Consider the following 13,945-nt stretch of genomic DNA (forward strand, 5'->3'; position numbering starts at 1 on the left):
TTAGAAACCCTGGTGTTTCTGTGGGGAGTTTCATTAAATACATATACACTTAATTCCATATTGTTTATCAAGAATCATTTTACCAATCTTCTAATTGCTAAGCCAACAATTCTTCAGTTCTCATCTGTCTTGACAATTCTCCGTGGGCTTTGATATCACGATTCTCTCTACACTCTGGTTCTTCTTCTGCCTTCTTTGCTGAGACCATTAACCCTGCCCATCACTTGAAAGGAATGCAGATACCAAGGGCTCTGTCCTTAGCCGCTCTTCACACTACCCCTTCTGACAATTTGAAGAAGCTATGGACCTTTACTTAACAAAAGTCACATGTAACATTTTGGGTAATTTTAGGATATTTGGATTTCAAGTAAAGAATTCCTGCTCTAAATACTCTCTCTGGGCAACATCACCAGTTCAAAGCTTTTAATTATATGCTGATACTTCCCAAAATTTTATATGCAACCCAATATTCCTATAGCCTACTGGATGTCCAACAGGTTTTTAAATCAATCTATCCACATGGAACTTGTCATTGTCCTTCCCAAACAGATTATTTCTGTTCTGTATTTCCCCATCAAGAGGAATCTTACCCATCTGCCTAGTTACACAAGTTGCAAACCAGGAGGTCAATCTCGATCCTCAATCCAATCCACCATCAAATGTCTTTAGATACTTGTTCCTGTCCATCTCTATTACCTATGGTTACTTCAGACTTTCAATTCTTGCTTGGATTATTACATTAACCTCCTAACTGGTTTCCCTGACTCGATTGGCAACACTGCAATACATCTTTCTTTACTAAAGCATAGAGGTTTTTTAAATAACAAAAATATGCTCTACCAGTCATTGTTATTTGCCTACTTAAACATTTTAATGGTTTCCCCACTGCCTAAACAATTTTTATACTCTATTATAAACAAAGACCATTCTTGATTGGGTCTCTGATGCCTCTCTGCCTCAATCTTCCATTATAGCCCCATTCACATACCACCCTCTGGCCACACTGAACTGCTGCTAAGTACTTATAACAGGCCTTTTCATACCCTTGTTTTTTATACACAAAATTCTCTAATTAGAATGGCCTCTTCCATTTGCCTAATGAATACTGGCTTATTTGAGTTTCATCTTTTATGTGGCGAAAAACCTACTCATCTATAAAACTCAGCTCAAATGTCATCTCTTCAATGAAATCTTTCCCACTTCTCTTGCTCAAGAAGGACTGAACACTGCCAACCCCGTGTTTCCATTTCTAATCTAAACTATAAGCCATTTGTAGGAAGAAATGAAACCTTATTCTTTGTAACCCCAGAACCAAGCACAATTGCCTACTACCTCTTAGACTATGACTAAATATTTCTGAATGTCTAACAAAAAATGACTACCAAAATGTATGCAAGATAAAATTTACAATAGTAATTATATGAATCCTTAAAATACAAGCTGTTAAACTTAACCTGGAGATAGTTAATTCATGGTTTTTCAATATTGTTCTGAAATCCACTGTCTATAGCCAGTAAGTGGTAGCAAGCACAAAAACTTTAAAAAAATATGTATGTGAGCCCTAGCTTGTTTGGCTCAGTGGATAGAGCATTGGACTGCGGACTGAAGGGTCCCGGATTCGATTCCAGTCAAGAGCACATGCCAGGGTTTCAACTCAATCCCCAGTGGGGGGCATGCAGGAGGCAGCCGATTGATGATTCTGTCTCTCTCTCCTTTCCTTTCTGAAATCAATAAAAAATATATTTTAAAAATATGTGTGAAAAATATGTGTGAGGAGAGAAAAAAAAATTATCTATCTTCCCATTAGCTAATTGTTTTCTGCAAGTTCTGAGATAATCACCATATTCAATACTAGTGACAGAATAGCCTGAATCTGATTATGAAAACACCAGTGTTGCATGGAGCACAGTTTGACAATTACTGTATTTTTCCATGTATAAGATGCCATTTTTTTTAAAAAAATATGTTTTTATTGATTTTTAGAGAGGAAGGGAGAGGGATAGAGAGATAAAAACATTGATGAGAGAGGAACATCATCAATCAGCTGCCTTCTGCATGACCCCTACTGGGAATCGAGCCTGCAACTGAGGTACATGCCCTTGACCAGAATTGAACCTGGGACCCTTCTGTCCGCAAGCCGAAGCTCTATCCACTGAGCCAAACTGACTAGGGCAAGATGCCATTTTTTTTCTAAAATTGTTAGACTGAAAATCGAGGGGCATCTTATACACAGAAGTCAGCCGAGGAGGGAGCCATGTGAGGAAGGAGCCATGCGGGTGTGTAGCTGCCCATACCTTGTCAAACAGGCTTCCTCCAATCACAAGCCTTATTGTTACTGACATCAGCTGATGCTATAATTGGAGGTGGCGAGTGGGCAGATGCAACAGGGACTGGAGCATTCTGAGCCCATAAAGATGTCCAAAAATAAAAAGATAAATACGGGTAAGCGATTGTCTTACTCTGCAAAATTCCAAATGAATGTAATCAGCTATGCAAAAGAGCATGGAAAAAGAATTGCAGAGAGACAATTTGAACCTCCTCCCACTGAATGTATGATCAGACAGTGGAGAAAACAGGAAGAACTACTACTTAAGATGCCAAAAAAGAAGAAGGCCCTAAGAGGAAAACCAGCAAAATGTTTCAAATATTGATTTCTTAATTTGGGGTTGGAAAAGTGCGGAGTGTCTTATATATGGTGGTGTTTTATACACGGAAAAATATGGTAAAATGGTCAATAGAAAGTCACTGGATTTTCATGACAGCAACCGACAGAGAGCAGGAATGTGAGAGCTGGTTAGAGGCCGAAGACTAACAAAAATGAACAAAATGTTTTTGGAAAGTCCTTTCTTAGAGCTCTAGTTTCCTGATCTCTAAAATTTGAATTTCAGTCCAATGATTTCTATGTTATTCCAGTTCTTAACAAACCATTCTAAGTGCAATCAGCCTTTTAGAAATATTCTATTGTTAGATGTGGAATATTCTGTTAGTATGCACCATGTAGTAGTACAGTGGTGGTTCTAGAGCAGCCATGGGCAAACTACGGCCCATGGGCCGGATCCGGCCCGTTTGAAATGAATAAAACAAACAAACAAAAAAAGACCGTACCCTTTTATGTAATGATGTTTACTTTGAATTTATATTATTTCACACAAACACTCCATCCATGCTTTTGTTCCGGCCCTCCGGTCCAGTTTAAGAACCCACTGTGGCTCTTGAGTCAAAAAGTTTGCCCACCCCTGTTCTAGAGACACAAAATTACCTGGATACTTTAAGAAGGCAATCTCTTTCTTAATATTTGCTTATTAAGGGAGAAGCCCCACCAATGTACATGGGGGTTCTGATTCTTCACTGATGAGCTAAGTATGTTAATAAAGAGTACCCATAGTTTTATCAGAAATTTTTCTGTATGAAGGAGTGACATGGCTAGAAAATGGTGCGGAAAAATCACCCAGCACTGAGACTGACTACCTCAATTTACATCCTGTAAGTTCAACTGGACCCAATATGAACTCATAATAGTAACCACCCTGTTCACCCAGTTAGCATTCTTTCCATTCCCTAAGTTGGCTATTTCAGACTTTCTCCACTTTGCTCGAGGTCCCATACTACTACTTTCTGTTTTTTTTCAGTAGCACATGAACTTTGTTCCTAATGCAGAGAGAAAATAGAAACCACCAGGCAGAAATTCCCTTAATTTCCACACTTCCATTGACATTTAACTAGAGAAGAGGGTGGATGCAGATACAACAAAAGAGATGTACTTCCTCCATCAATTATCCCTTCTTTCCTGTGTCTTCAGCTTCTCCCTTTCTACGGTTCTCACTAGCATTTAAACCTCCCTCATTTTTAAAAAGCAAAATTAAACTAAACATGCTTTGAGATATAAATGCTTAAATATGTAATGGATCCCTAAAAGACATGATAAATTACTAAAAGTTGGAAGACTGGAGACCAATGTTACAGGGGTATAAGATTTCCTTTCAGTATATGGCCTTTTATAACTTTCAATTTTTAAAATCACATGCATGTATTACCTACTCAGATTTTTTTAAATAAAAAAATTAAATTTATAAACACCCTTATACCTTACATTGCCCTTCCTCCCTTTCTTTGAAGCTGGAATTCTTTAAAGAGTTGTCCATACTATTTTACACTTTCTCATCTCCAATTTATTCTTTAATTCATTCTATTTTGGTTCCTTCTACCCAAGCCACAGACACTGCTCTAAGGGCATCAATATGTACTTTACAATCTTTGGCCCACTGGTCACTATCCTATTTTGCTGACATTATCTCACAGGCTTCCATGATTTAATCTTCTGGTTTTCTTCCTACCTTTCTTACTAGTTTGTCTCAATCTTTTTTAGTAGTTCTTCCTGTGACTTCTCTCTTAGTGTTCCTCAGTCCTTGTTTTTCTCCTCACATTTTTTTTTTGGGGGGGGGGGGGACCTGGATTACTGTAATAGCCTCTTACTACTCTCAGTCCATTCATGGCACAATAGCCAGAGTAATATTTTCAATATATCCATCATATCATGTCACCCCCTGCTCAAAACTGTTTCCCTATTCCTCTTTTTTTAAATATATTTTTATTGATTTCAGAGAATAAGGAGGGAGAGAGAGATAGAAACATCAATGAAAGAGAATTATTGATCGACTGCCTCCTGCACACGCCCTACTGGGGATCAAGCCCACAACCCCGGCATGTGCCCTCGACCGGAATCAAACCTGGGACCCTTCAGTCCACAGGCTGATGCTCTAGCCACTAAACCAAACTGGCTAGAGCTCCCTATTATTCAAAATTCTCTTTTTGGCCTGTAAGGTGTGCTACATTTCTAGGTCCAGCCTATCTTTCCAGCCTCATTTCAATCCCTCTTGCTAACTATATCACACTCACACTTTGTATTCCTTGAAGAAGTCAGGTTCTCTTCTGCCTCAAGACTCTTCTCTACTTATTTTTTCATTCTTTGACAGTAAGTTTAAACATCAGTTCCTCATGGACACCTGCCCAGTGTTTGTAGGGTAAGTTAGATCCTTCTGTGACATTAGCACTTACCTCAATTGTAACTAAGTACTCTGTACAAGGATAGTAAAGGTTTCTATCTTCACTAAAAGAGAAACTCCATGATATCAGGGACCATACCTCTGTATCATTATTGCATTTATTTAGTGCCTAGCATATGATGTGGTAGATGGCCAATATACATCTGTTGAGTTAATGAATGGGTAACTGTATCTATCCCTACGGCTTCAATTACTCACTTTTTGCCAGTTACTTCAAGATCTCTGTTTCCAGTTAGTTCTCACTCTTTATTAGAACCACATTTCTTACACTTAAATGCTTTCAACCTTCTTCTTCACCAAACCTAGTCCTCCTATCCTAACCCTCTTATAGTCCTGGGTCTTGGTGAACAGTATTATTATCTACACAACTGCAAGTCAGAAACCCATGTTTTTCTAGATGTGGAACCCTCACTGCCGAGTCCCCACCCAACTCCCTGACCACTAAACCACAGAGTTGTAAATTTCATATCCTTGATAATTTTAAAAAATCACCTACTTCTCTTCATTTCCATTGTTATTACTTTAGTTCAAGCATCATCATTTCTTCCTTTCTTTTTTGTTAATACTCACCTGAGAATATTTTTCCCATTGATTTTTAGAGAGAGTGGAAGGGAGGGGGGAGAGAAAGAGACAGAGAGAAACATTGATGTGAGACACATCGATCCACTGCCTCCCGCCCCATGCACCCCAACCAGGACTGGGAATGGAACCTGCAACTCAATTATGTTCCCTTGACCCGGAATTGAACCCTTGGCTCCAGCCAAGGCTCTAACCACTGGGAAACACTGACGAGGGGTAATCACCATCATTTCTTGTGTGGATTACTGCAACAGCCTTTCAGAATGTGTTAGGTAGTGCATGTGTCATTTTCCTTCCTGCCAATACACTTTCCTCATTGCATAGAGAACTCTCTAAATTACATATTTGATTGTGTCACTCTTTTTGGAACTTTTCAAACAATTCCACTGATAATGGCTGAAAGCTCTTTCACTCATCTTTCATTCTTTCCCATTCCCATATCCCACTCTATTCTCTATACTAAAGCCATAATGAATTATAATACTTACCTATTCAGTCCCTGTTGGATATCACCTCTTCTGGAAAGCTTCCTGTGACCTGGCCTAAGTGTACTTCCTATAGATCTTATAATAACGTCTGCCACAGCACTTACTGTACTATATTGCAGTGGATGACTTACTTGTCAATCTTTCACTAGGCTATGCGTTCCTTAAGCTGAGGAACAGTTACTTATTAATGTTTACTTTCTAAGTGCCTAATGTAGTACCTGACACAAAGAAGAAAACCAAATGTTTATTGAGTGAGATTATAGACAGAAGAAACAGAAAATACTAGTCAACAGATTGCAACCATAATATAGCATGAAGCTATGGCCTACACTAATAGTGTTGTGAAGATTAGAGAAATCACTGAAGCAAAAACCAATTCATTAACCATGAACTAAAATACCCATTATGTACTTGGGACTATAGTAAGACATAGTTCTTGTCCTTAAATGGTTGACAATTTAGCAGAAAGGTTATGAAACAAAGCTATAAAATGTGATAAGGTCTAGAAAAATGACAAGAACAGTACTTTATAAGTTCCTAACATATAGCAATTAATTTTACTGGAGGTGTGAAAGGGAAGAAGGCTCTACAAAAGGTAGTAACCTTTCAGCTGAACCTTGCAGGCCAAGTAGGATTTTGCCAAGGAAAGAAGGGAAACAACAGTATTCCAAAGAGGGAACTAGATGAGAAATGCAAAAGTGCATGCACAAAGGTGCATGATGTATTCAAGAAATTAGAATATTAGCTATGCCTGTTTTAAGCTATGTTCCCAATATCTGAAGAGTGCCCAGCTTATAGTAGGTGGTCAGTAAATCTTAGCTTTATGAAAGAATTTACAAGTTTTTCAATGTGAATAGAAAGGGGAATATGTGATAAGACATGAAGCTGGCCAAATGATAAAGAACCTCAGTGCAAAGGGTCTCAGCTTAAAGTGGTAGACCACAGGGAGTCACTTAAAAGGTCTAAAGCAAGGCCATAATGCAACCAGAGTTGCGTTTCAGAAACAACTGTAATGAGTTTGTTTCAGAAACAACTGTAATGAGACAGTGTCCTTTATGAGCTAAGTGGGAAAACACAAGAAAAAGACAGTCATAAGATCTTATACCTTCCCTGAATATGAGAGAGAGGAGAGGAGAGGAGAGGAGAGGAGAGGAGAGGAGAGGAGAGGAGGGGAGAGGAGAGGAGAGGAGAGGAGAGGAGAGGAGAGGAGAGGAGGGGAGGGGAGGGGGGGGAGTGGGGGAGGGGGGAGGGGAAGGGAGGGAAGGGGAGGGGAGGGGAGGGAGGAGAGGAGAGGAGAGGAGAGGAGAGGAGAGGAGAGGAGAGGAGGGGAGGGGAGGGGAGAGGAAAGGAGGGGAGGGGAGAGGAGGGGAGGGGAGAGGAGAGGAGAGGAGAGGAGAGGAGGGGAGGGGAGGGGAGAGGAGAGGAGGGGAGGGGAGGGGAGGGGAGGGGAGAGGAGGGGAAGGGGAGAGGAGAGGAGAGGAGGGGAGGGGAGGGGAGGGGAGGGGAGGGGAGGGGAGAGGAGGGGAGGGGAGGGGAGGGGAGGGGAGGGGAGGGGAGGGGAGGGGAGGGGGAAGGGGAGGGGAGGGGAGGGGAGGGGGAAGGGGAAGGGGAGAGGAGGGGAGGGGGAAGGGGAAGGGGAGAGGAGAGGAGAGGAGAGGAGAGGAGAGGAGAGGAGAGGAGAGGAGGGGAGAGGAGGGGAGGGGAGGGGAGGGGAGGGGAGGGGAGGGGAGGGGAGGGGAAGGGGAAGGGGGAAACGCTTACAAATTACAAAATTTGGGATAAATATCTTGGCCACAGAGGTATCTGTGACGGAGGAGCAAGGGGTACCAGCTCCACAGTGGCTTCCCCAGGCCGGGGCACCAGTGCCTGGAAGTGAAGTCCCCATAACATCTGGCTGTGAAAACAAGCAGAGATTGCATCTGATTGAGATGGACAGCTGTAGGAGACAGAAGTGTTCCTCTTGAGGAAGAAGGCCTGCCCTGCTTGTTAGGGGTTTGTGGACAGACTCACTCACAGACTTACTAACTCTGGGCTCCAGCGCAGGAATGGCAACTCGCATAGTGCCAGGAACATACAAACTGAATTGACTAGCTTGGGCTGAAAGAGCAGGGGTTGAAACTACTCTCTCTGGAGATGGACGTGCTGGTGGGTTCTACTGCTCCTTTGTTGAGCCTCGCCTCCCACCCAGGTAGCAGGTGCAGGTGGGTGCCAAATCCGAGCTCTCCATTATCACCGTTTACCCTGCCCTGGTGATTCCCTTAGATCTCATCCCACCCAAGCAACGGGCTGAGCCACTTCCAGTGGCTTTTCCACACAAGTGGCCTGCCTTGGCTCATGTTGCACTTTCGTAATAACTATCAAAGGTCCACAAACCCCTAACAAGCAGGGGCAGGCCTTGGCATGACCCATATCTCTTGCTAAGTGGCCCCAAGCCTGGCACAAAAAGCAACCAGTCTCAACTTGCACTGCAACTCCCATCAGGTGGCCCAAAGCCTGGCATAAGCTGCAGCCAAGGTTGGCCTGGAATGTAGCTTCAAATAAGCAGCCACAAATCCAGCACAAGAGGTGGCTGGCCTCAGCTCAAATTGTGGGACCAAAGAGTCCTGGGCTTGGGGTGAGTGACAGCTCACCTCAATTCACAGAACAGCCTCTCTCAGGAGCCTCCAAGCCCACCACACATCATCATTCCCAGGGGGCCCCAAGCTGGGTTCAAACAGTAGCTGGACGTGACCTGCAATGGAGCCCCTCCCAAGAGCCAACACACCTGGTGGCTGGCTTCCTACCACACCAGAGCACCATCCAACCAGCTCCTAAGATGAAAAACTGGAAGGGCAGACTGAGCTGGCACCAGAGTCCCACTAAAGCAACTCCCACTCAGTGGGGTCAGCCTCCTCACAACAGCTGTTCTGCAGCAGTCATGGCCAGCCCTCCCATCTAGTCAGGCTTAGGGTCAATCCCACCCACTAACATGCCAACAGCAGTCAAGGCTCAGCTACAATAGGAGGGCAAACATAACTAGGGACACATCTGGAGTACCCAGCTCAGGTGAACAAGCAGACTGCTCCAATGGGCCTCACAGGACACCTACTACATAGGGCAGGGTGGGCAAACTTTCTGACTCGAGGGCCACAGTGGGTTCTTACACTGGCCCGGAGGGCCGGGACAAAAGCATCGATGGAGTGTTTGTGTGAACTAATATAAATTCAAAGTAAACGCCATTACATAAAAGGGTACGGTCTTTTTTTTTTTAGTTTTATTCATTTCAAACGGGCCGGATCCGGCCCGCGGGCCGTAGTTTGCCCACGGCTGACATAAGGCCACCTTGCCAAGACTGGGAGACTCAGCAGATCTACTTAATACAAAACAAACACAGGGAGTCAGCCAAAATAAGGAGAAGAAACATGTCCCAAATGAAAGAACAGAACAATACTCAAAAAAAGAACTCACCGAAATGGAGACGAACAAACTACCAGATATAGAGTTCAAAGTGCTATTTATAAGGATTCTCAATAACTTAGGGTAAGAACAGATGAATTCAGTGAGAACCACACTGGAGATAGAAACCATAAGAAAGAATCAGTCAGAAATGAATACTATAACTGAAATAAAAAATACATTAGAGGGAATCAACGGGTTAGATGAAAAAGAGGATCAAAGCAGTGAATTGGAAGACAAGGTAGCAGAAAACATCCAATAGATACAGTAAAAAAATATGTGGGTAGTTTAAGGGACCTCTAGGACAACATAAAGCACACCAACATTTGAAACATACGTATACTAAAAGGAGAAGTGAGAGCAAGGATTTGAGAACCTATGTAAAGAAAGGACAGAAAACTTCCTTAATGTGGTGAAGAACACAGACATACAAGTCCAGCAAGCACATAGTTCCAAGCAAGATGAACTCAAAGAGGCCCACACCAAGACACATCATAATTAATAACCAAAGGTTAAAGACAGAGAGAATCTTAAAAGTAGCTAGAGAAAAGAAGGTAAGTGCAAAGGGACTCTCATCAGAATATCAATTGATTTTCAACAGAAACTTGGCAGGCCAGTCGGGAGAGGCATAAAATATTCAAAGTGATAAGCAAAGATCTACAATACAGATTACTCTCCCTAGCAAAGTTATCATTTAGAATTGAAGGAGTGACAGGAGTCTCCCAGACAAGAAAAAGCTAAAGGAGTTTATCTCCACCAAATCAATATTATATAGGAAATATTAAAGGACTTCTTGCAGTAGAAAAGAAAATATCAAAAATATGAATAACATGCCCTGGCCTGTGTGGCTCAGTTGGTTGGGCGTCACCCCAGGCACCCAGTGGTTGCTGGTTCAATTCCCAATCAGGGCATATGCCTGGGTTGCAGGCTCGATCCCCACTGGAGGGCATGCAGGAGGTAGCCAGTATATGTGTCGTTTTCACATCAGTGTTTCTCTCTCTCCCTTTCTCTCTCCTCTCTAAAAATCAATGTAAAATTTTTTAAAGTAATGACTCAATAAAATATAAGACTGCCTGGCCAGTTTGTCTCAGTGGTTGAGAGTCAACGTATGAACCAGGAGGTCATGATTCACTTTTGGTCAGGGAGCATGCGTGGGTTAAGGGCTCAATCCCCAGTAGGGGGCATGCAGGAGGCAACTGACCAATGATTTTCTCATTATTGATGTTTCTATCTCTCTCTGTCCCTCTCCCTTCCTCTCTGAAATCAATAAAAAATGTATTTAAAAAAAATTGTGAAACTAGTACAAAGGTTGAAAGGGGGAAAATCATATGTAATTACTACAATAAATTAAGGAATACACATATACACAAAAGAACTTAAAAAATAATGTCAAAAACTTATAAACATGGGGGATGTGAGTAAAAATTGTAGTGATTTCAGAATATGTTCGAACTTAAATGACCATTAATTAAAATAGGCTGCTATAAATTTAATTTGGTATAGATGAAGCATATGGTAATCACAAACCAAAAATCTACAAGAGATACAAGAAATAAAGAGAAAGGAAGCCAAACACAGCACTATAAAAAGGCATCAACAAACAAGAGAGTAAGAGAATAACAAAGAAAAAGATAACTACAAAAGTAACCAGAAAACAATAAAATGAGAATAAGTAAATGCTTATCAATAATTAAAATATAGCCAAAACCGGTTTGGCTCAGTGGATAGAGCGTCGGCCTGCGGACTGAAGGGTCCCGGGTTCGATTCCGGTCAAGGGCATATACCTGGGTTGCGCACATATCCCCAGTAGGGGATGTGCAGGAGGCAGCTGATCGATGTTTCTCTCTCATCGATGTTTCTGACTCTCTATCTCTCTCCCTTCTTCTCTGTAAAAAATCAATAAAATATATTTTAAAAAAATAAAAAAAAAATAATTAAAATATAAAAGGCTTAAATACTCGAATCAAAAGACATAGGCTGCCCTAGCCAATTTGGCTCAGTGGATCAAGCGTCTGCCTGCAGACTGAAGGGTCCCAGGTTCAATCCTGCTCGAGGGCATATACCTCAGTTGTAGGCTCAATTTCTGGTGTGGGCTGTAGAGGAGGCAGCCAATCAATGATGTTCCTCTCTCATCAATGTTTCTATCTCTCTATCCCTCTCCCTCACTCTCTAAAAAAAACAAATAAAAACATTTTTTTTTTTAAAAAAAAAGACATAGGCTGACTGAATGGATTAACAAACAAGACCCATACATATGCTGCCTATAAGAGACTCACTTCAGATTAAAATATTACAAAAAGCCTAGCTGGTTTGGCTCAGTGGATAGAGTGTTGGCCTGCGGATCAAAGGGTCCTGGCTTCCATTCTGGTCAAGGGCACGTACTTGGTTGCAGGCTCCTCCCTGGCCCGGACCCTGGTTGGGGCTTATGCAGGAGGCAACCAATCGATGTGTTTCTCTCACATCGATATTTCTCTCTGTCTTTCCTTCTCTCTTCTACTCTCCTCAAAAATCGATGGAAAAATATCCTCAGGTAAGGATTTAAAAAAAAGAAGAAGAAGAAATTACACACAGACTGAAAGTAAAAGGTTGAAAAAACACGTCATGCAAACTGCAATGAAAAAAAAAAAAAGCTGAGACAGCAATACTTATATTAGACAAAACAGAATTTAAAACAAGGGACATAATCAATAAAGAAGGGTATTTTATAATGATAAAGGGATCAATCCAAAAAGAGCATATAATGTTTGCAAACATCTATGCACACAATATAGAAGCATCTAAACATATAAAGCAAATATTGACAGATATAAGGAAGAGATCAACATATCAAAGTCAGAGTTAGAAAATCAGTAAGAAAACAGTAGACTTAAATGACATATTAGACCAGAGGAATATCTATAATAATAAAAGCACAATATGCTAATTAGACCAAACAGCTGAACGACCTTCTGGACATCATTCTGACATCCTTCCGGATGAAGCCCTGGCGGTGGGGGCTGAGGGAGAGGCAGTTAGGGGCGATCAGGCAGGCAGGCAGGCAGAGTGGTTAGGAGCGATCAGGCAGGCAGGCAGATGAGCGGTTAGGAACCAGCAGTCCCAGATTGCGGGATAGGGATTGGGCCTAAACCAGCAGTCAGACATCCCCCAAGGGGTTCTGGATTGTGAGAGGGTGCAGGCCGGGCTGAGGCCCCACCCCCATCCCCCATGCACGAATTTCGTGCACCGGGCCTCTAGTAAATTATAATAATACTAGAGGCCCGGTGCACAAAAACTTGTGCACTGGGGGAGGAGGGGGTCCCTCAGCCTGGCCTGTGCCCTCTCGCAGTCTGGGACCCCTCGGGGGATGGCCACCTGCTGGCTTAGGCCTGCTCCCCAGGGGATTGGGCCTAAGCTGGCAATCAGACATCCCTCTGGCAGCCCGGCAGCCCTCGGGGGATGTCCACTTGCCAGCGGGGAGCAGGCCTAACTGCAGTCGGACATCCTTAGTGCTGCTGAGGCGGGAGGGGTTCCCACCACCACCGCTGTACTGGCAGCCATCAGCCTGGCTTGTGGCTGAGCAGAGCTCCCCCTGAGGGAGCGCACTGACCACCAGGGGGCAGCTCCTGCATTGAGCATCTGCCCCCTGGTGGTCAGTGTGTGTCATAGTGACCAATCATCCACAGTTGTTCTGCTGTTAGGGTCAGTTTGCATATTACCCTTTTACTATATAGGATAGAAGCCTGGTACACGGGTGGGGGCCGGCTGGTTTGCCCTTCAGGGTGGGGGGGTCCCCACTGGGGTGCCTCGCCAGCCTGGGTAAGGGGCTGAGAGCTGTTTGCAGGATGGTCAAGCCCCTCCCAGTGGGGACCCGCACCCCATGGAGGTTTGGCCAGCCTGGGTGAGGGGCTGCTGGCTGTTTGCAGGCTGGTCAAGTCCCCCCAATGGGGACCCCCACCCCATGGAGGTTTGGCCAGCCTGGGTGAGGGGCTGATGGTTGTTTTCAGGCTGGCCACACCCCCTTTGGGTGGGTGTCCCCACTGGGGTGCCTGGCCAGCCTGGGTGAGGGGCTGAGGGCCATTTTCAGGCTGACCAAGCCTCCCCAGCGACGGAAGCTCCCAGTCTCTTTTTTTCTTTTTTTTCCCTGGGATTTATTTACCTTCTATAATTGAAACTGGCTTGGCTTCCTCCATCGCCAGGGGCAACTCAAGGCTCCAGCTCCATGGCCACGGCCGGCTGAAAGCAGGTATCTGGGGTTTATTTATCTTCTATAATTGAAACTTTGTTGCTTTGAGTGGATCTCAGAGCCAGCCGCAACTGGGAAGCTTGGCTTCCTCTATCATTGGGGCAACCAAGCCTCCTGCTCGCTCCAGCTCCGTGGCTGCTGGCTGCCATTTTGGTTGA

Source organism: Myotis nattereri, assembly GCF_964212035.1.
Source record: "Myotis nattereri genome assembly, chromosome: 1".
Classification (NCBI taxonomy): domain Eukaryota; kingdom Metazoa; phylum Chordata; class Mammalia; order Chiroptera; family Vespertilionidae; genus Myotis; species Myotis nattereri.